At 42.4% G+C, this 19,846-nt stretch overlaps 1 protein-coding gene across 3 annotated transcripts in view; it reads left to right on the top strand.

The window, feature by feature from the left end:
* PLCL2 (phospholipase C like 2) overlaps positions 1-19,846 on the top strand; it is a 209,731-nt gene that overhangs the window by 94,870 nt on the left and 95,015 nt on the right. The gene's annotated exons all lie outside the window — the stretch shown is intronic.

Raw genomic sequence — 19,846 nt, 5'->3', positions numbered from 1 at the left:
TGAAGAACTTGACACTAAATAAAACTCAAAAGATGTCAACAGTTTTTCAGATGACTAAAGAGGCACACGCTGCCTCTGGAGAAAAGTAAACTGATAAACCTAAAAATAATCTTTTAAAAAGTAATGATATAAATTTCGATTCATGTATTCTCCACTTCTTTTCCCTGAAGTTTAAATGTTCAAAAGTTGCCATTTTGGAGGTTTTTAAAGGCACTATGTATTTGTATGTAAAAGACAGCACAAACAACTTTCAATCAGATAGAAAATTAAAAGTAAATGTAATAATTTAAGAACTAAATATACTATACCAATTCTTGGCCAAATAAGTGAAGCTATTAGCTGTATGTTTTGTAAGAATCTTGTAAAGGGCTAGCTGAATGCTGGTGTTTTAATTCGTGACCATAGACCCATGGATTCATCAAGCCTGGGATGTGATGGAAATTCTGCTAGGTTGAATAAATCAAGTTTTGTTTAACTGAGGATTTTTCACTAAAGGTAAAAAGGCAATTACTGTGGCCATGGATCTATTACAGTTGGTTGAATCACCTCAGTTCCCCCTACCCCGACAGACAGGAGCTGTAACAGGAGAGCCAGTACAGTGAGATGTCTTTTCCTTTGAATCCATTTGGTCAAAGCATATTTAGAACTAGCAAAAACCAATCCTATAACAGTAAAGGAGAAAGCTTTTTCTTTTTCTTTCCCAGAGAAAGCACCCTTCCAAATAAGTGCTTTCCTTTAGCGCTAGTTGACTGTTCCTTAGAAGTTCATTTCACAGTCTTAATGAAGATACACGAAGTAGTTTGCCATTTCATAAACTTCTGTTGAGGCTGCTGGTTTCCTTTTCTTGAGGGTAAGGGAATGCCTCTGGAGCTTTGTGAGAAAGCCGTGGCTGACAAGTGGCTGCAGTCTGGGTCGTCTTTCAGGGGATGACAGCATTGGTGTCAAAAGGAACTTGATGTTTATGATTTCTGTACCACAGGTTGGAAGGAGCTACCGTCTTTCCTTGGGCTGATCTGTATTGTATATTAGTTCTATAAATAGTTCAGTGTTGTGGTTTCAGAAGCTACAAATTATTTTTAAGTGGTTATCTTGACTGAGCAAGTTAATTTGTATCAACTAGGTGAAAGGCAAATGTAATTTGCATTTATTAGGCCTCTAAACTGCCAAGTAAAATATGCTTTTAGTAAGCCTGAGGGGGAAAAGGTCATCATTTTCCACAATTACTTGGTTGAAATCTTAATTTTTAATTCCTTTTCAAGTTATGTCTGTGTCTTAGCATACATCACAACTTCTTACATAATATCAAGCCTATGAGGTCATTTAAATAGTATTGGATGATTCACTGTGGTCATTTATTATGGGGATCTCATTAGGACCGTTATTGATTTCTGTCTTCCTAGCCCCCTTTTTTTCTCTTTTGGAGGACAGTTAACCTTGCTTTTCTCTTTGTGTATAGTGTGGCTTTGGGGGCGATATGAGGGTGAGTGAACATTGTGGGATTTTTTAGCAATGATGCTCATTTGTAATTTTTTAAAGTATAAGGCCCACAAAATGTTATTCCAAGAAGCTTATATTGGCCTTGCTTGCTTGCTTTTGCGAGTGACAGCCCGCCTTTCCAGCCATGCATTCCTGAGTTCAGTGAGGAAATTTGCTGAGGGCTTGCTTTGGGCAGAGCCCCGCACTAGAAATGTCCTGGAAGCCCTGGGGCGTGGGGCGTTGGAGTTAAAATATGACTAGGCCCTCCCATCAAGGAGCTTGTCACCTAGACATGTTCTGTCCTGTCTGTTAGCCTGGGAGCCTGGTGGTTAGTGGGCGCTGCTGTGTGGTCGGTCAGAATTGAGCTGGGCTCTAAGTGTGTCCCGTGCTCACTTTCAGAGGCTCAGTAAAGGCAAACGATTTTAATTTTTATATTGATCACATGTGGAAATGATAGTATTTGGGGTTAAAGAAAATGAATTATGAAAGTTTATTTCATCTGTTTCTGCATTTTTAAGGTGGCTACTAGAAAAATTTTAATTACATGTATGACTCTCGTACTTTTTGGCCGCTCCTAAGCGAGACAGTGTCTCTGCCTCTTCCCAGTGATGTCACCAAGGGAAAGTATCCATCTACCCAGAGATCACTCAGTGTTTTCTCCATAAATACTCATGTTTGTAACCACAACAATAGCAGTCAGAGTATAACAGGATAGGAAATCAGAGCATGTATTTCTCAGTAGTTCTTTAATTAGCCCATGATTATGTAAATATGTGGTGAGAGCGCACAGTTTTTTCTTTCACAAGTATGATTTTAAAAAAATGGTAGTAAACACGAAACCAAGGTTCCCATCTGCTTAGAATTGAAATAAAATGAAAGGGGGGAGGGGCCGGAGAGCCACCCTCGTGTGATGCTGGCAGCCCGTAGGGAGCGAGGTCCAGGCGGCCACTTGTCTGGGGAGGACTCCGGCAGAAGAGAAGGCTCTGACCAAAGTCTCGTCAAATGCCCACTGTTGGGGCTTCCCTGGTGGCGCAGTGGTTGAGAGTCCACCTGCCGATGCAGGGGACATGGGTTCGTGCCCCGGTCTGGGAAGATCCCACATGCCGCGGAGCGGCTGGGCCCGTGAGCCATGGCCACTGAGCCTGCGCGTCCGGAGCCTGTGCTCCGCAACGGGAGAGGCCACAGCAGTGAGAGGCCCGCGTACCGCAAAAAACAAAACGAAACAAAAAAACTCACTGTAGGAGGGAACAGCGGTGATGCTAATACCAATAGTAGTGATAAAATCACCACATGAAGTCCATTGGCTTAGGGCATGGAGGGCTTCCGCAGGCACGTCTGCCCTCTCCGGTTTAACACAGCAGCGGTCCTAGGCGGCGGGCAGTCTTTCTAAAGCCCCGGGCCAGGGTTACCTACACGGGAAGTCGTGGTGAAGTCAGCCGCAGGTGAGGCAGCCACGCCATGTGCAGATACCACGGGGACCTTTGGCCAACGCCCTTCCCTTTTGCTGTAGGAGAGAGACGGGTTCGTGAGCTCCCAGAGAGCCCTTAGGAGGAAGCTTTGTATAATTTGTACCCATTTAGGTCCGTGAGTTTAATTTGGGTGAGCTTCTTTTGCGCTGACCAGTAATCCCAGTAAGTAAGGCTTGAAGACTCATAAGGTAATGGAAAAGTCTTAGGAACGTCGGCCTCCGCGGTGCTTTCACATTTATTTTCCGCTTCGTGCCTTGCCAAGCCGTTTAAAGCAATTGAGGGCAAGTGATTACTTTCCTCATTTGATAAAAGTAGCGGCTGAGGTTTCAGGAGGTTTACGGACCTTCCCAAGGTCACAGCCGGTCCCCTGGGATGTGGGGGGGACTCAACGGTGACTGGCGGAGCGGCTCGGCCCCGGGAGAGGGAGGGACAGGCCACGCGGCCTCAGGGCCTAGAAGCTGTGCACAGCCAGGTCCTGAGCAGCTACAGCTTCAAGCACTTAATTCCTCAGGGTCAAGACAGAAAAACTGGACTTTCCTTGAGTATTTAATCTAGGGAGTTGTTACAGCTGCTGGAAGAACCACGAGGCCAAAGGGGGAAACAAGGCCACCCAGAGGTGAGTAAGTGCAGAAAACCATCCTAACCTGCAGGTGGAGGGACAGGAAACGGCTCGGCGCTGAGCCCAGAGGCCCTGGGGACGCAGAGCGCACACGGCCTCTGCTGACCTCTCCCCTGCAGGGAGGTGGAGGGAGAACCAGCCGGCTTCGCCCCTCTTGCCCAGCCTCAGACCCCGCCAGAGCCTCATGGGTGTCACTCAGCAGGTACCCAGCTGACTTGGGGGGCTGAGGAGACCTGCCACGAGGACCAGCTCTCTGCCACACAGGGCAGAGCGGGCTTGGGCTAGGAAGCTTGCCATCTGCCTGGGAGAAGTGTTGCGCATCTGAAATGGGATGATGGGTCCTCCTGCCTCACAGAGTGGAGGCCTCAAAGAGATCATGTTTATAAAGTACCGTGCATCATAGCGGCTCAGCAAAGGTCAGCCCACCTCCCTTCCCCTGTGGACGGCTGCAGTACGAGTGGGCAGTAGTTGCCGTGTGGCCCCAAAGATCAGGTGTGTGACAAATGAGCTTGACTTAGATCCTGACAGTCTCTCTGACCACTGCGTGTGTGGTCGCAGGTCATTCTAGTCGCCAGCCTTACTTCACTCTTCATTCTTTTTGAAATTTTGTCCCTTCTCAATTAATTCATAAAGAACATCAATTCATAAAACATCCACTGCATTACCTAACTCAAGGACACTTCTGCTGTTGTCCAGGAGTGGGGGGCTACAAGAGCGAGGACTGCTCAGGCGGACTGGTCCAGGCTGTGTAGAGGGTTGATTTTCCCACATTCCTAATCCTGTCTTATTTTGAAAAGCCCTTGGTCTCAAGTTTTAGTCTTATTAAATTACAAACTTCTCTACAGAAATGCTTTTAAAAGCACAACTAAATTACTTGAAAAACAAATTTATAATTGGAATAAATGTGGTTCAGCTAAAACTCCAGCTCTTTCCAGAGAACAGAATGTGATTTCTGTGTTGCTTTTATAATTTCCAGTAAACCCAAGTGAATTTTACATCCTGTTTGGTTTGGGGGAGGAGGGGAGATGCTTCAAATCAGATTAAAAGGTAAACTTTTAGCTAATCTAATTTTTAGATGCATTCCTCTCGTGCCATGAACCACAGACTAACTCAGCAACTTTACATTTCTGCACCTGGAGAGTTGGGTTTTGAGGTGACCGTAGGGTAGAGAGTCCTAGATTGTTGACGGTGACACATATCGCAGTGATGATGTCATATGTGTATAATACATCATGTTTTGATTTAAAGTGAGAGCTACAATGCACATGCATTTGTTGGGGGGCGGTGGGGGGGGAGATATGATCCCTAGAAGAGGTGATCTGTGGTCTGTTGACATGGTTGGTTGGAATAGCACAGTCATCAGCCCCCTCACCCTGCCTTGCAGCAGCTCCGAGGGCCCCTGCTCCATCCACCTCCCATACGCCCTTCTAACAACTGTATCCCCTTTGTGAAGGCTGCCCTGCCATCGCCCGCTCTCCACAGCGCTCACCCACCCCTCCGTTCATCACATCCAGCAGATCGTAATTCCCATTTGTGTCTCGCTTCCCCTTTTGGGGGCTGCACGGGGCCTGCCGTGAGGTTTGCAGGAAGGCCTGGGCCAGTGAGAGTCATGGGGGAGCAGGGTTCTGCATGGCTAATAACAGCTTGTCTGATTGTGCCCCCAGATCAAGGGAGCCCCGGCCGGGAGCCGAGCAAGGACTAAGGGCCAGCCAGGCAAGCTGGGGACGGGGCTCAGGGTCCATCCCCACAAAGGGGCGGAGGGTGGGGAGAACTGTAGAAGCCTTGGGAAATAAATAAGCAGCAGCCATGAGGACTAGGCCACCACGCCCAGAGGTGCACATGGCTACCCTTCCACTGATTCAAAGCAGCAAGACTAAGCCAGACCTCACCACAGGTGGAGCTGGGTTCCCAGCCTGGTAGCATGGGCTCTCAGACTGGACAGAGACACGTCCAGACAGACCCAACTGGCAGCCTGCCTGCCTGCCTTCCTGCCCATCAGGATGGGACCGTCCCTGAAGCTGAGATTGGACTTTGGTTACACCTGAATCTCCAGTGCCTGGCACTTAGCAAGGATGTCACACTTTTTTAATAAGGTCGCTTTCAAGGAGGGTGAACACATGTTTCACTTTGGCCAGGACAGCCCCTGTTGTGGTGACATATTTATTAATAATTCCCATTATCGCCCAGAAGTGCCCCAGTTTGATGTCACTGCACCGTGGGGAAATAGCGTCCAGCAGTTGCTGGTGGTTCCAACCATCCCCATGGCCTGTGGGTGCCGCCTCCTCCTGTGGGATCCGTCGGGCACTGCTTTGTTTCCCAGCGCCTTCTCTCTGGAGTCTTCTCCGTAAGAGCCGGGGCCTTAGGGACTCAGTGCAGGGTTACAAAATGGAAGGGTCGCCTTCGAAACTCAGAAATCAAAGCACTGTTTAGAAGTGGTAGTTGGTGTCGCAGCCAGATTCTTAGAGTAAGGACCACATCTTGCTTAGTAAGGGCTTTTGGGGATTTGTTTGCAAATAGACCTAGAATTAGTCCTTGTTATTTCTCCTGGATAACTTTAATGAAATAAAATACAGTATAATTAAATGTGGCATTTTTAGCTTGTATTATCTTCATGTAAAATCTAGTCGTGCCTGATACATTCCTGTATTTCATTCTCACACCAGCATCCTGAAGTATATTAATAAAAAGCCCTTCTAGTTCCAAATCTCAAAACTAAAGTCTGCAGCATGTACTTTGTAGGATGGCTCCAGCTTCTTGGTTTTGTAACCTGTACAACATGATGCAGAGACCCCTGTTAATAGTGTGTTCTGTGTTGTATTATTTAAAACATGAATCAGGTTCAGGAAGCTGTATTTAGGATGAGTTTTGTACCTGCTGCGTGAATTAATTGTGCACTTGGTATCCTGTCATGTCTCTCAGTGGTTGGGGCTTACGGCCATGAGGGCTAGAAGTGGTGACACAAGATTTCACTGAAGCAGTTCAGTTGCTTTAGTCACTGGTGGCATAGGCCATTTAAAAAGGCATTAATGATGAGATTTTGCTGGGTTTTAACACTGCTTTTTTTTTTTTTTTTTTTTTTTTTTTTTGCGGTATGCGGGCCTCTCACTATTGTGGCCTTTCACTGTTGTGGCCTCTCCCGTTGTGGAGCACAGGCTCCGGACGCGCAGGCTCAGCAGCCATGGCTCACGGGCCCAGCTGCTCCGCGGCATGTGGGATCTTCCCGGACCGGGGCACGAACCCGTATCCCCTGCATCGGCAGGCAGACTCTCAACCACTGCGCCACCAGGGAAGCCCAACACTGCTTTTCATTTCAGTTTGATGAGCTAGTTAATTTGGAAGGGACTCGTGGTTTTAAAAGGGTATATATACGCTGATTCAGGAGAATGGCAGGACGGGACCTTCTGCCATCCAAACTGGCATTGCTCTGTTTTCCAAACGCTCTCGCTTAATCGCTTGACTCTTATGGATTCCTGCCATGTGGGCATTGGCATTATTATTGATTTCTTAACCAAAGTGTAGCTTTTAATTTTTAAAAAATGGAGGGCATATTTGTGGCACTTCAGCAGGTGTTTGTGTTAGAAAATCTTGTATTTGCCTATAACACCTCTGTGTAGAAAAGTGGTGGGTTGGAAATAGACTATAACTTAAAATTTTTTCAATAAATAAAAAATTTCAATAATAAAACAATTTTTTTTTTTTTTTTGTGGTAGGCGGGCCTCTCACTGTTGTGGCCTCTCCCGTTGCGTAGCACAGGCTCCGGACGCGCAGGCCCAGTGGCCATGGCTCACAGGCCCAGCCGCTCCGCGGCATGTGGTATCTTCCCCGACCGGGGCACGAACCCGTGTCCCCTGCATCGGCAGGCGGACTCTCAACCACTGCGCCACCAGGGAAGCCCTAAAACAATTTTTAAAAACTTACTGTGGTAATCATTTCATGATGTATATAAGTGAAATCATTATGTTGTATACCTTAAATTTTTACAGTGCTGGATGTCAATTAAATCTCAAAACTGGAAGGAAAAAATTTGGATTATGACAATGTATACTGTAACATTTTGGGATAATCGTAACTGTTTAAAGAGTTCTTTTAAAAGGATACAGGTTTCTATCTGCTGTTGGAAATGGTGAGCCTTTAAGTGGTAATCTTTGAGCTCATTCATTTATTCAGGGAGGTTAATAAATATTTAAGTGTTATTATCCTTTAGCCCAGTTTTATTAGGCTGTGAAGGCAGAAATACCTACATGAATGGGCTGTTGATTCTCAAGTTATAAAACAAATGAGGCCTTTTTAATTTGTTGTCCTTTTAAAACAGGTTGTGAGTTGTATTTGCACACACAGGAAAAGTGCACTTGATTATCAGCTTTGTACACATTGGTATTTCTCCGTCTGTGGCTCAGGAGCATGCGCTGCACCCAGAGGAGGTGCCGTGTCCTCTCCCTCAGGGCTGCGGCGTACCTCTGCAGTGTTGCCTGCGGGCCTCATGCCAAGCCTCCTCTTGCCCGCCTCCCCTTATCCTGTCCCCAGGCCCCGTGAACTTCTTCGGACATTGCCGGCTCTTTCTCATCACATGTCTTTGCATATGCTGTTCCTTCTGATTAAACTTCCCTTCCTTTACATTTCCGTCAGGATCCAGCTCACAGTCACCCCTTGGCGTCCCATCTCCTCTTGCTTTTCCAAGGACTTTGCTTCTTCAGAGATCTGTTCCCTTCTCCTGCGTCATTAGTTTCCCTTCTTCACGGGACAAATCCCTTCAGCATGGAACCTGCTCTGATGTCTCCAATCTGAATGAAAAAAGAAACACACACACTCTAACTACCAATTCCTTTCCCTGGCTCCTCCTTCAGAGTTAACTGCAGTCACTGTCTCCATGTCTCATTAATCTTTGTTTCCAGCTCATCCCGGGAGGCCTTCTGGCCTTTGCTACTACCCTGAAACTGCTCTTGCCAGGGTCACCGAAGAACTCTGCCAAATCTCAAACATATATCACTAACTTACATCAAAGAATGCATTAAAAAGGGAATAAAGAAATGAAAAGACATGGGACATATAGAAAAGAAAAAGTAACGTGGTAGATGCCAATCCAACTGTATCAATGATAACATTAAATGTGAATGGATTAAATAATCTAATCAAAGGCAGAGACTGTCAGACTGGATTTAAAGAAGAAAAAAGATCCAACTATATGCTGTCTACACCTTTGATTCAAAGATTCAATACAAATATGTTGAAAACAGCAAGGTGGGAGAAGATATATCGTGCAAACGGCAACCATAAGAAAGCTGGAGAGGCTATGCTCTACTTTCCTGACCTTACCTCTCAGAAGCATCACTGACTATTCTTATTTAAACACTTTATTTCATGGCTGCTGCAATACCACAATATTCTGGAGTCACTATTACATTTCTGGTTTCTTCTTTCTTGCCTCTTTTGCTAGTCCCTCTTTCTCTACCCAACCTAAAATATTGGGATACACAGGATTAAATGCTAGGCCATCTTTTCTGTCTCTCCTCCATCACTAGGTAATCTCATGTGGCCACCAAGGTGCTATGGCTTCCAGATTTACATCTGTAGGCTTGACCTCTCTCCAGATTTCCACATTCATATATTTAACTGCCTACGTGACATTTCCACTTAGATATCTAGAGGCATCTCAAACTTATCGTACTCAGAATAAAACTACTGATTTTACCCCCCAAAACAACGATTCCTTAATCTTCCCCATGTAAATAAATGGCACCATTATGTGCCATTTAATCAAGCCAGAAACTTGGCAGTTATCTTAGATTCCTCCATTTCTGTCATGTGCTGTGCCAATCCATCAGCAAATGTTGTCAGTTCTATCATTTATATTATCTTGAAGCCATCTACCTCTCTCCATCTCTGTTGTCACCACTGTGGTCCCAACTACCTCCTCAAACTCATCCTTTGTATTTCTGTGGTATCATATGTAACATTTCCTCTTGCATTTCTGATTTTATTTACTTGAGTTCTCTCTTTCTCTCTTTTTTTCTTGGTGAGTCTAGCTAAAGGTTTGTCTGTTTATCTTTAAAAAAAAAAAAAAAGAACAGCCCTTAGTTTCATTGATTTTCTCTATTGTTTTTTAGTCTCTGTTTCATTTATTTCCACTCTGATCTTTGTTATTTCTTTCTTTCTACCAACTTTGGGCTTAGTTTGCTCTTCTTCTTCTAGTTCCTTGAGCTGTCAAGTTAGGTTGTTTATTTTTAATCTTTCTTGTTTCTTTTCTTTTTTTATAAATTTATTTATTTATTGGCTACGCTGTGTCTTTGTTGCTGTGCGCAGGCTTTCTCTAGTTGCGGAGAGCGGGGGCTACTGTTCGTTGCAGTGCATGGGCTTCTTATTGCGGTAGCTTCTCTTGTCGTGGAGCACGGGCTCTAAGCATGCGGACTTCAGTAGTTGTGGCACGTGCACTCTAGAGCACAGGCTCAGTAGTTGTGGCACACGGGCTTAGTTGCTCTGCGGCATGTGGGATCTTCCCAGACCAGGGCTCGAACCTGTGTCCTCTGCATTGGCAGGCAGATTCTTAACTGCTGTGCCACCAGGGAAGTCCTCTTGTTTCTTAATGTAGCCATTTATTGTTATGGAGTTCCCTTTTAAAACTGCTTTTGTTGCATCCCATAAATTTTGTTATTTTGTGTTTCCATTTTCATTTGTCTCAGGTATTTATTTCATCTTTGACCCATTAATTGTTCAGTGGTATATTGTTTAATCTCTACATATTTGTAAATTTCCAGTTTTCTTCCTTTAATTGATTTTTAGTTTCATACCATTGTGATTGGAAAAGATACTTGATATGATATCACTATTAAATGTATCAAGGATTGTTTTGTGGCCTAGCATGTGAATCATCCTGGAGAATGTTCGACGTGTAGTTGAGAAGAATGTATATTCTGTTGCTTTTGGATGGAATGTTCTGTACATATCTGTTAAGTCCATCTGGTCTAACATGTCATTTAAGACCAGTGTTTCTTTATTGATTTTCTGTCTGGATGACCTAACCATTGGTGAATGTGGAGTATTAAAGTCCCTTACTATTATTCTGTTGCTGTATATTTCTCTCTTTTGGGTCTGTTAATACTTACTTTATATATTTAGGTGCTCCAGTGTTGGGTGCATACATATTTACCGTGTCACATCCTCTTGTTGGGAATACCCCTTTATCACTGAGATACAGATTCATCAGAAGGAGTTACTGTTCTGACTACTTGAATTGGTCCAGCCAGCCATATAGAATATAAGATATGGCCCATTCCTTCAAAACTTTTACTTTCCACTTGAGGAGATAAGGCTAACCCATATAAAACAATTGGAGATCTGAATAAGACTATAATTAAGTGTTAAATTATAGGGTAGAGACTATAAATACTGTACAAGTTTGGAGAAGAGACAACATTGAGGGCTGGACTAGTGCAGGCACATGAATGGCTTGGGACTTAAAAGAATATTTTGTAGAAAGCTGAGTTTTCCTTTCATATGAATTGTTTCTCTTTTTTTCTGATACTTGCCCACCTCCCACTAATTTCATATGCAAATAAACCATTGGGTTAAAAAGAGGTCCTTGGAAGGTTTTTTTTTTCTCCCTACCAGACAAGATAGAAAGAAACTAATAAACAAGAGGATGATAGAAAATACTGTTGGTGAAGCAATTTTCTTTTAAAATTTTAATTTTAAAATAACTGTGGAAATATTAAAATTCCTGACTGAAAGATCTACTGTTGTTTCTTTTTTATGGTGGATATAGCCCACGGCAGTAGCTTTGCCTGTGTATGGATCTCTATGGAAGCTTTTCTTTTGACTCTTGACTATCCCTGAACTACCATCATTTTCCTGTCACTACAGTGACAGATTTAAGGATTTCAAAATGAGGAAAATAAATTCTTCCTCCTAAGCTACTCTGAAGTAGTGAAGAACCAGTACAATTTAGGGGGAAAATTGTGATTGAGAAGGTACTCTTAGAATTGATTGTATTTGTAGCTAAGAATTCACATTATGTAATTTGACTTGCATACCTTTTAAAATTAGGTATGATTTACCAGACAGTTATTAACAATTAGGTTATGTAACCATATCTCAAAACAGCTCTGCAGTGTAGGAAGTCGAGAGGCTTTAGAATGTGCTAAATAAGGAATTGCCATATACACAGTTGAGAAACACAGTTTTCACCCCAAAGTGGACCACTTAAGTACCATTATTATGGATTATAAAATAAAATTCCTTAGCATCAGTATTTTCACTGGAATGTAAAGTAGCGCTGGTGTAGTTTGTAGGGGCTCAGTGCTCACCCTTAAGTTTTTTATTACTGGAGAAAACCAATGAATTTTATTGCAGTTTACATTGGACACAGATGTAGATGAATGGTTTTGTAAATTTACTTTGAATAAATATCTCAGTAGTAGTGAAAGTGTAACACCAAAAGAGTGTGGTTGTGGAAGTATTATATTCTATTATGGTTCTCTGATTTTATAATTAAAGACCCCAGTGTTTTAAAGACAGGTGTAACTCATTACATCAAGTGACTTGGAAGCTTTAACCTGACCTTGAAAACTTCATTTTACAGGAACTGGAAATTTGTTTTCTTTACATGCAATTGTTTTGAACACCGTAGGAAATAATATGGGAGTATGAAGTAGAAGGAATCATCTGAATAATTCTGATCAGAGAGTGCCCTGAGTAGTCATTTGGTTATTTTTTAGAGAAAACTATTATGGGGATCATTGCCTCAAAATTTTTTATATGTGCATACTTATACATGAGTTAAATTGTAATTGTCACTAAATTGATGGAATTTAAAATTAACAAATGACTTTAAGAAATGGTTTACTTCTTTGTTCTTTCTCGACATGGGGATGCAGCCTTCTGAAGCTTTATTTTGAGAGGGCATCTGGCTATTTTTGACAGGTTCTCAAGGTATCTTGGGCATCACATCCATTTGGTCATGCTCAAAAGTTCTATGGTAGCATTAAGTAGTGGCCTCAGTTAAAAAAGACCCAAAGAGAGTGATGTTCATTCTGTTTCTTCTGCGATGGGGCTAACTTTCCACAAATCCTAAGTGATGAGAGTATTGCATCTACACATTTATGACAGTGTTTCTTTTTATTCTTCTTTCATGAAGAAATCATTTCAGTCTGAAGTGTATTTACTGAACAGTGTCTAATGTAGGGTGTATAAAACTTCAGGCAGCATTTAGAGCACTTTCCCAATATGAACTCATCATTATAACAACCCTATGAAGCAGGGACTATAAATAACATATGGGGGGTGTGGGTATTTTTTTAATCTCTATTTTATAGGTGGGAAAACTGAGGCATAGAGAACATGCAATACTAGCTTATATCTTATGGCCCATAGCATTTCCATGGGTGATTCCTAAACTAGAAAGTTTATGAACTGCTGGATTATTTTGTTCTACTTTGGAATTAAGAAAACCATTTCACAGTTATATAAGAGCTCTTTCTGTGATTGATTGATTTTGCTGTTTTTATTAGCAAAATTCCGTTATATATCCATAAATGATATCGTTTTCTCTTTCCCCTCTCTCAGTTTGTCATTCCTCTTTTGGATAGCCTTAAAATTTCCTTTACAACCCTATAAAACATTTATCCTTTGCCTCTAACACTTAAGGCTGACATTCTTAGGAAACGATAAACCTTTTTCTTTGCCTTCTAAAATTTACGTTAATAAGGCCAAGATTCTAAACTTCTTAGAATGGGTTTACAAATTACTTTCAGAATCCAATCACAGTTTTATGGAGCCTCTGAAACTCACCTGTGACCCCTTAAAGACCTACATCTACGTTAGGGACACCTTCGTCTGGGGAAGCAGAGGGAAATTTAGGGAATATAGTCCTTTAAAAGAGAATCACTTTTCCCATTAAACTGTTAAGCTGGGTCAAGTAGATAACCTGTGGTTAGATGTAAGTAGATCACCTGTAATCCATCTGAACTGTAGCTCTTACCTACATTCCTTTGTATCTCACTTTCTTTTTTACTCTGGCTACCTTAAAGCTTTTCTCTTTGTATTTATTTTTTCAGCAATTTGACTATGATAATATAGGTCTAGGAGTGTGTGTGAGTGTGTGTGTGTGAGTGTGTGTGTGTGTGTGTGTGTGTGTGTGTGTGTGTGTGATTGTGCTTGAGTTTCTTGGATCTAATTTTGGAAAATTCTAGTACATTATTTCTTCTTCTGCCATATTCTCTCTCTCTTATCCTGCTGGGACTCAATTTTCACATATGTTCTACAGCCGCTCTGGGATGCACTGTTTTATATTTTTTCACTTTTTAAATCTTTTTGTGTTTTAGTTTGGATAATTTTTATGGACACCTCTTCAAGTTCACTGAATCTTTTCTTGGCTATGTTCAGTCTGCTTATAAGCCTATCAAAGGAATTCACCACTTATGATAGTTGGGGTTTTTAAATAGCATTTCCATTGGACTCTTTTTTTATAATTTCCATCTTTCTGCTGAAATAGCCCATTTGATCATGAATATTGTCTACTCCCCACCCCCAGATTATTTTGTATATTAATAATAGTTGTTTTAAAGTTCCTATGTGATAGGTCTAGGTCACCTCTGAGTCTGGCTCTATTGATTGCTGTCTCTTGACAGTGGGTTTTTTCCTTACATTTTGTGCATGTCTGTGTGTGTGTGCGCGCGCACACACTGTAATTTTTATTGAATGCTAAACATCACGCTTAATAGAGACTGAGGTAAGTAGTATTTATGCTCAGAAATGAACATGCCTCTTCTTCTTCTAGGTCATTAACATTTGGGGAAGTTGAGTCAATCTAGTCAATAATTGATCTGGGTTTATGTTTTGAGTTGCCATTGTTACCTTCAGTGTACTGCTGGCTTCAAATTCCTCTACCTGTGGGCCACCATAACCATGTGTCTAGGTGGCCACTAGGGTCCTGGAGGGTTTACTCATGGTTCCTGCTCTGCCATCTGCTTTCATCTGCAAAGGCCTGTGTCAGGAAGGGCTGTCTTTCCACGGTCTTATGCCTCCTCCGTGGTACACTGCCTGCTCCTTGGTGCCCAGCGTCTGCTGGATCCGGGGATTTCTTAGTCCTCCTGGTCTAGTTTCAATCTTAGGCAGCCCTGTGCACCTGGGCCTCAAGGGTGAGACCTTCTGGGCATTCCTGCCCTGCTCCCCAAGGCAGCCAGACTCTGCCTATATCTGTGGTGAGTTTCTTCCCCTCTCCTGGTGGTAGTAGAGTTCTGCTTTATTGGTACAGGCTCCTGAGTCCAAGGGCCAGTAGATCCTTGCTTGGCTGTGGAAGGAGATGGATTTTTCTTCTACCCATCGCCCAGTAGCCCAGGGAGAAAGCGGGCTTGCTGCCATTCCCCCAGTGGCTTAAGGCTTTTGCTTCATCTGAGAGGAGGTTCAGGGAAGTAGCAGAGTTTCATGGTGTCCCCATCACCTGCTGCATGCCTGTGTCCTGGAGAGGGGCTCTCTCCTGCTCTGGCCCCAGTCTTTCTCAGGAGCAACCTGTGAAGGCTTTCATGCGAGTACAAACTCTCCCTGTGTCTGGGGTACCCAGTTGCTCCAAGCTGATACAGTAGCCCACACTTGGCCTTTAGGATTTCCTTACAATTTTAACTGATTTCTTTTTTAAAAAATTTATTTATTTATTTATTGTGGCTGTGTTGCGTCTTCGTTGTGGCACACAGCCTCTTCATTGTGGTGTGCGAGCTCAGTAGTTGTGGTATGTGGGATTGTAGTCCCCCAACCAGGGATCGAACCGGGGCCCCCTGCACTGGGAGCACGGAGTCTCAACCTCTGGACTGCCAGGGAAGTCCCTTAACTGATTTCTTTTATGTGCTTCCATGGTGGACTCTTCCTTCCGTGCTCTACAAACTGTGAAACAGTGTCTGTGTCTTCTCTCTTCTTGGAGGGGTTTTTCACTCCTTGGAATTCAGTTCCCTTATGATCACAGTTCTCTGATGGGTACAAGAAAAGTTGTGATTTTATTGATAGTCTGGCTTTTTCTTGTTAAGTGGGAGTGATGTTCTCTCTTGGCTTTCTGCATCCTAAGCTGTCATCTGAACTGGACTTGCCCACATTTGGGACTGTCCAATCACCCAGAGGTTCCCAAGCCATTAGCAGATCTATGAGGAGAGCATGCTCAGGCCAAGCAGCTTTCTGTTACTTGCAGTAAAGGCCCTTCCATGTGAGGAGGAAGCAGCGTTTGACCATATCTAGCTTTTCTTCAAGTTATTTTATTCTTTTTCAATTCATCTGATTTTATAAAATGACCTTCAGAGTGACTGTTTTTGCTCCAGATCCTTTTTTTTCTTTTTTCCTTTTTGCTCATCTTGGAGAGCACATCAAAGCTTTAAAGATGTATGAAAAAACCTTGCAAGGTAACCCTGATGTACCCGACATGACTTATTCCTTCAACTCAGAGCTATTGTTACCGAGCTGAAGAAAGGTCAGGCCTTGCTGTACTTGTTTAATAGGCCTCAAGTTGTTTCTGGGGTTTTTTGTTTTGTTAAGGATAGAAATTTCTTTTTCTTTTTTTTTTTAACATCTTTATTGGAGTATAACTGCTTTACAAAGATAGAAATTTATTTAACCAGTGTTTCCAAACTCTCTTTCATCCCAGACTCCCTTCAATAAACATAAAGATCTCATACTCTTCTTTAATGTTACTTATACATCAGAGTAAATAACTGGACTCAAAACAAACCAGAAGGATAAATGGCTGCTCTGTCTTCACGCTCCATCCCCATTATTAGGGCGCCGTGTCCGTTTCTGCCAGCGTATTGAATCTGGAGGTTGATTCGTCATTTTCTCGTGGTGTATATTGAGAAATAGTCAAACAGAAAATGGAAACAAATCAGTTTAGAAATAAAACAGGAATGGAGTAGGACCCAGCAGGCCATGCTGTCCCAGCAGGACATCAACTCCTGGGCCTTGATACCAGACTCCGACTCCTCAGACGGGTTTCCTCTTCTCTAGAAGGTGCTATAGTGGTTGCATCAGACTCAAGCACCTTGTTGCCGGCAAAGAAGTGAGGCCCACCTATTTGTCACCTCATTTCAGGATGAGAATTTATGAAATTGCTCACGCCCATTTATGAACTGCTACCTCTGAAATACCCCAGATGGTCATTTTAGAGGCCAAAAGGTAGGGACGGACTTCTGTTAAATAAAGTAGGCAGTCTTGTTAGAAGTAGGTATCTTTTTCCATTGGGTTCAATGTGGCTACTTCTGTATTTATTGTTAAATATAAGTTCTATAAACATTTTCGTTCTTCCTGAGTTTGCTGTGATGCGGAAAAGCTCGCTTAGCCTCTTGCTAGGTCATTGCTTTCACGAAATTATTCCTGATACAAAAATGTTATTCTGTAAATAAGCGTTGGTTAAACATATAAATGAATCTTTAAGCTTCTGTCCCGTTCAAAATTTTATGATGCTTTATCTAGAATTCAGAATTTCAGGGTTGATATAGAGGTGGGTTCTTTTGGAAGCTGGTTTTCTTCCAGACTGGACGTAACTTTTGTGTTTCTTCTCTTGGTATTAAGAAGTGCTGATAGTGCAGCAGAAATGCACCAGTGGACCAAGTTTATCTACACGTTGTGGTTTCCACCACTAGGAAGCTTTAGGTGACGAGTACTTACAACATTAAGAGCTAGTTCTGAAACATCATCTGTACAGTTTTTTTTTTTTTTTTTTTTTTTTTTGCGGTACGCGGGCCTCTCACTGTTGTGGCCTCTCCCGTTGTGGAGCACAGGCTCCGGACGCGCAGGCTCAGCGGTCATGGCTCATGGGCCCAGCCGCTCCGCGGCATGTGGGATCTTCCCGGACCGGGGCACGAACCCATATCCCCTGCATCGGCAGGCGGACTCTCAACCACTGTGCCACCAGGGAAGCCCCATCTGTACAGTTTTTAAAAGTATTTGGAGGCATCTCCATCTCAGCAGAAACTTACGTTTTTTTCCTTCTGGTTTTAGGTGATTAGTGCATGTAAGTTATACACATTAGTTTTCCTTTAGTTAAAATAAAAACTGTATGTGTAGCACATATAGTTTGATCACTTTTTAATTTTAAATTTAAACTAACTGACATTAAGACGCAACACAGAAAATAGATTCCAACTCTGCTGCCGACGGGCTGCTTAGCTTCTGCGAGTACGTGATCACTGCTGGGCTAAAAAGTGAAGCCTAGGTGGAAATATGTAGGATGGGATAAAGATTCTGGGACAAAGTCAGGCAGGTTGGGGGCCTGGGTCTCCTGCTAAGGAAGCCCAGTTCTCCCTCCATCTGCCTTCCTCTTCCTTTCCTCTGGGCTGTGGGGGACCAGCTTGCCTTCACATCCACCTGTTGCTTCCAGCCAGTGATTCTGGTCCATCCAGTGATGAGGGCCAGTTCCTGCCTGCTCTGTTGGCCTCTAAGCAAGCACGCTTCTCTTTTGATGTTTTTTAATAGCTTTTTCTGCTAGCAGGGAAGGAGAGACAGACCTTTTCATTCAGGCCTCCACGTGCTGAAGTGGTAGTCCAGTATTAATCAATATGTTGAGAATGACAGAATAAAAGATTACACTGTTGAGAAAATGCTGTGTATATATTTCAATGAATAAATGGATAGGCACCTCCATTTATCTTTGTGATTCCTTTTACTAGTGGCAGCTTTGAGATATAATTTATAAAAATTATAAAATTCCCTTACTTAATTAGTATGCTGTCTTTATTAAAGGTAAATATGTATTTTTAAAGGTAAAGACAACACTCATTCTGAAAAATAGGAAATCCATGCATTTGTTTCATACCCTTATACATGGCTGATTACAAATTTAATTTCATGCCAACTTGCTTGGATAGACAATCTAAGCTTTAGGGATTGGAACAGCTGTAGTATTCAATACAGTGTATCTTATAGATACCATTACCACAGCTTTAATGTCTTTTGCACTTTACTGCTTGGAGGATACAATTATAAAGAAATACTCTGCCTTGTGGCTTTTATGTTTCATGTTGGCATTCAGATCACAAAAGCCTCTTTGGTTCATTTTGAAACTTTGAGGGAAATGATACCTGTATGATTTAAAGTTTAAGTTTAATTGCCTTCTGCAAATTGCTTTTGGAAGTATAGGTAGTCAAAAAGTAAAAGTAGTTTTAAATTTCAGACGCAGAGAATAGCATAATCACTTTTTAAATGTAGAGGTTTTATTCAAAATAGATTCTTTTGGGGACTTCCCTGGCAGTCCAGTGGTTAAGACTCCATGCTTCCACTGCAGGGGACGCGGGTTCAATCCCTGGTCAGGGAACTAAGACCCCACATGCTGCGTGACACGGCCAGGAAAAAAAAAAAAAGATTCTCTCAGAGCAGGAAAGTTAAAATGCCTTTGTACAATATTTTGCATGCTCTTTTCTTTATTGCATGAAAGTCATATAATCCCAACCTCCATCTCTATTTCTTATTTATGAATATAATGACTTACTGAAAATTTACCACAACTTTCATATGCCTCCTGAAAGGCAATGTCGAGTTTTAGGTTAAAATTTTGAAAGATGTTGTGAGGCCATTTGAGCAATTTAAAATAATAATAATAATAATGATAATAAAGGCATCTATACAGGGAAAGAACTTAAATGCACACATAAATGTGGCATCAGCTCCTTGAGGTGAGCGCCTGCTACATTATGCAGGAAAGTTGAGGAGTGCATTACTGGTGATGCAGACTGCTGTAGAAATAGACGTTGCCTGAAGTTTTTCACTTGATAGTGTTACTAGTCTGTTAACATTGGAAGGACTTGGGTGACTTGTTCTAAACATTCGCCTGGTGCATGGGAGCAGGCTTTAATAAATCCACCTCCAGAAGTTTAGAAACACCTCTAGCTAAAATCTGGGCCTCCCATCCAGATTTAATACAACGACAGAAGTAAAACCATATCTATTTGAAGTGTTTAGGATCATGACTAATCTAATATGAGGCTCTGAAAAGCCAAGAATTGCCACTGGAATTTCAGTTTCTACTCAGGTAACACATAATTTAATGGTTCATACTTAGTTTCCAGAAATAGCCCAGACAGCTTAGTGAGTCCAAGTGGTTTTAAACTTTGTTGTACATTCCCATCACCTAGAGTGCTGCCTAAAATGGAAATTCCTGGGCACCACCCCCTGGAGAGCTGATTCCATGAGCCTAGGAATCTGCATTTTACCCAGGTAACCCAGGGGATTCTGAGGAAAGTGGTTTAGTGACAACCTTTCAGGAAACACTGGTGTAGCAGGCGTATATCCAGCAGGGCCTGCTTCGTGGGTGTATTAC

This window comes from Mesoplodon mirus (assembly GCF_964341445.2).
Source record: "Mesoplodon mirus genome assembly, chromosome: 6".
NCBI lineage: Eukaryota > Metazoa > Chordata > Mammalia > Artiodactyla > Ziphiidae > Mesoplodon > Mesoplodon mirus.
Note: the sequence above shows the minus strand (reverse complement) of the source record. Positions and strands in the feature narration are given on the sequence as shown.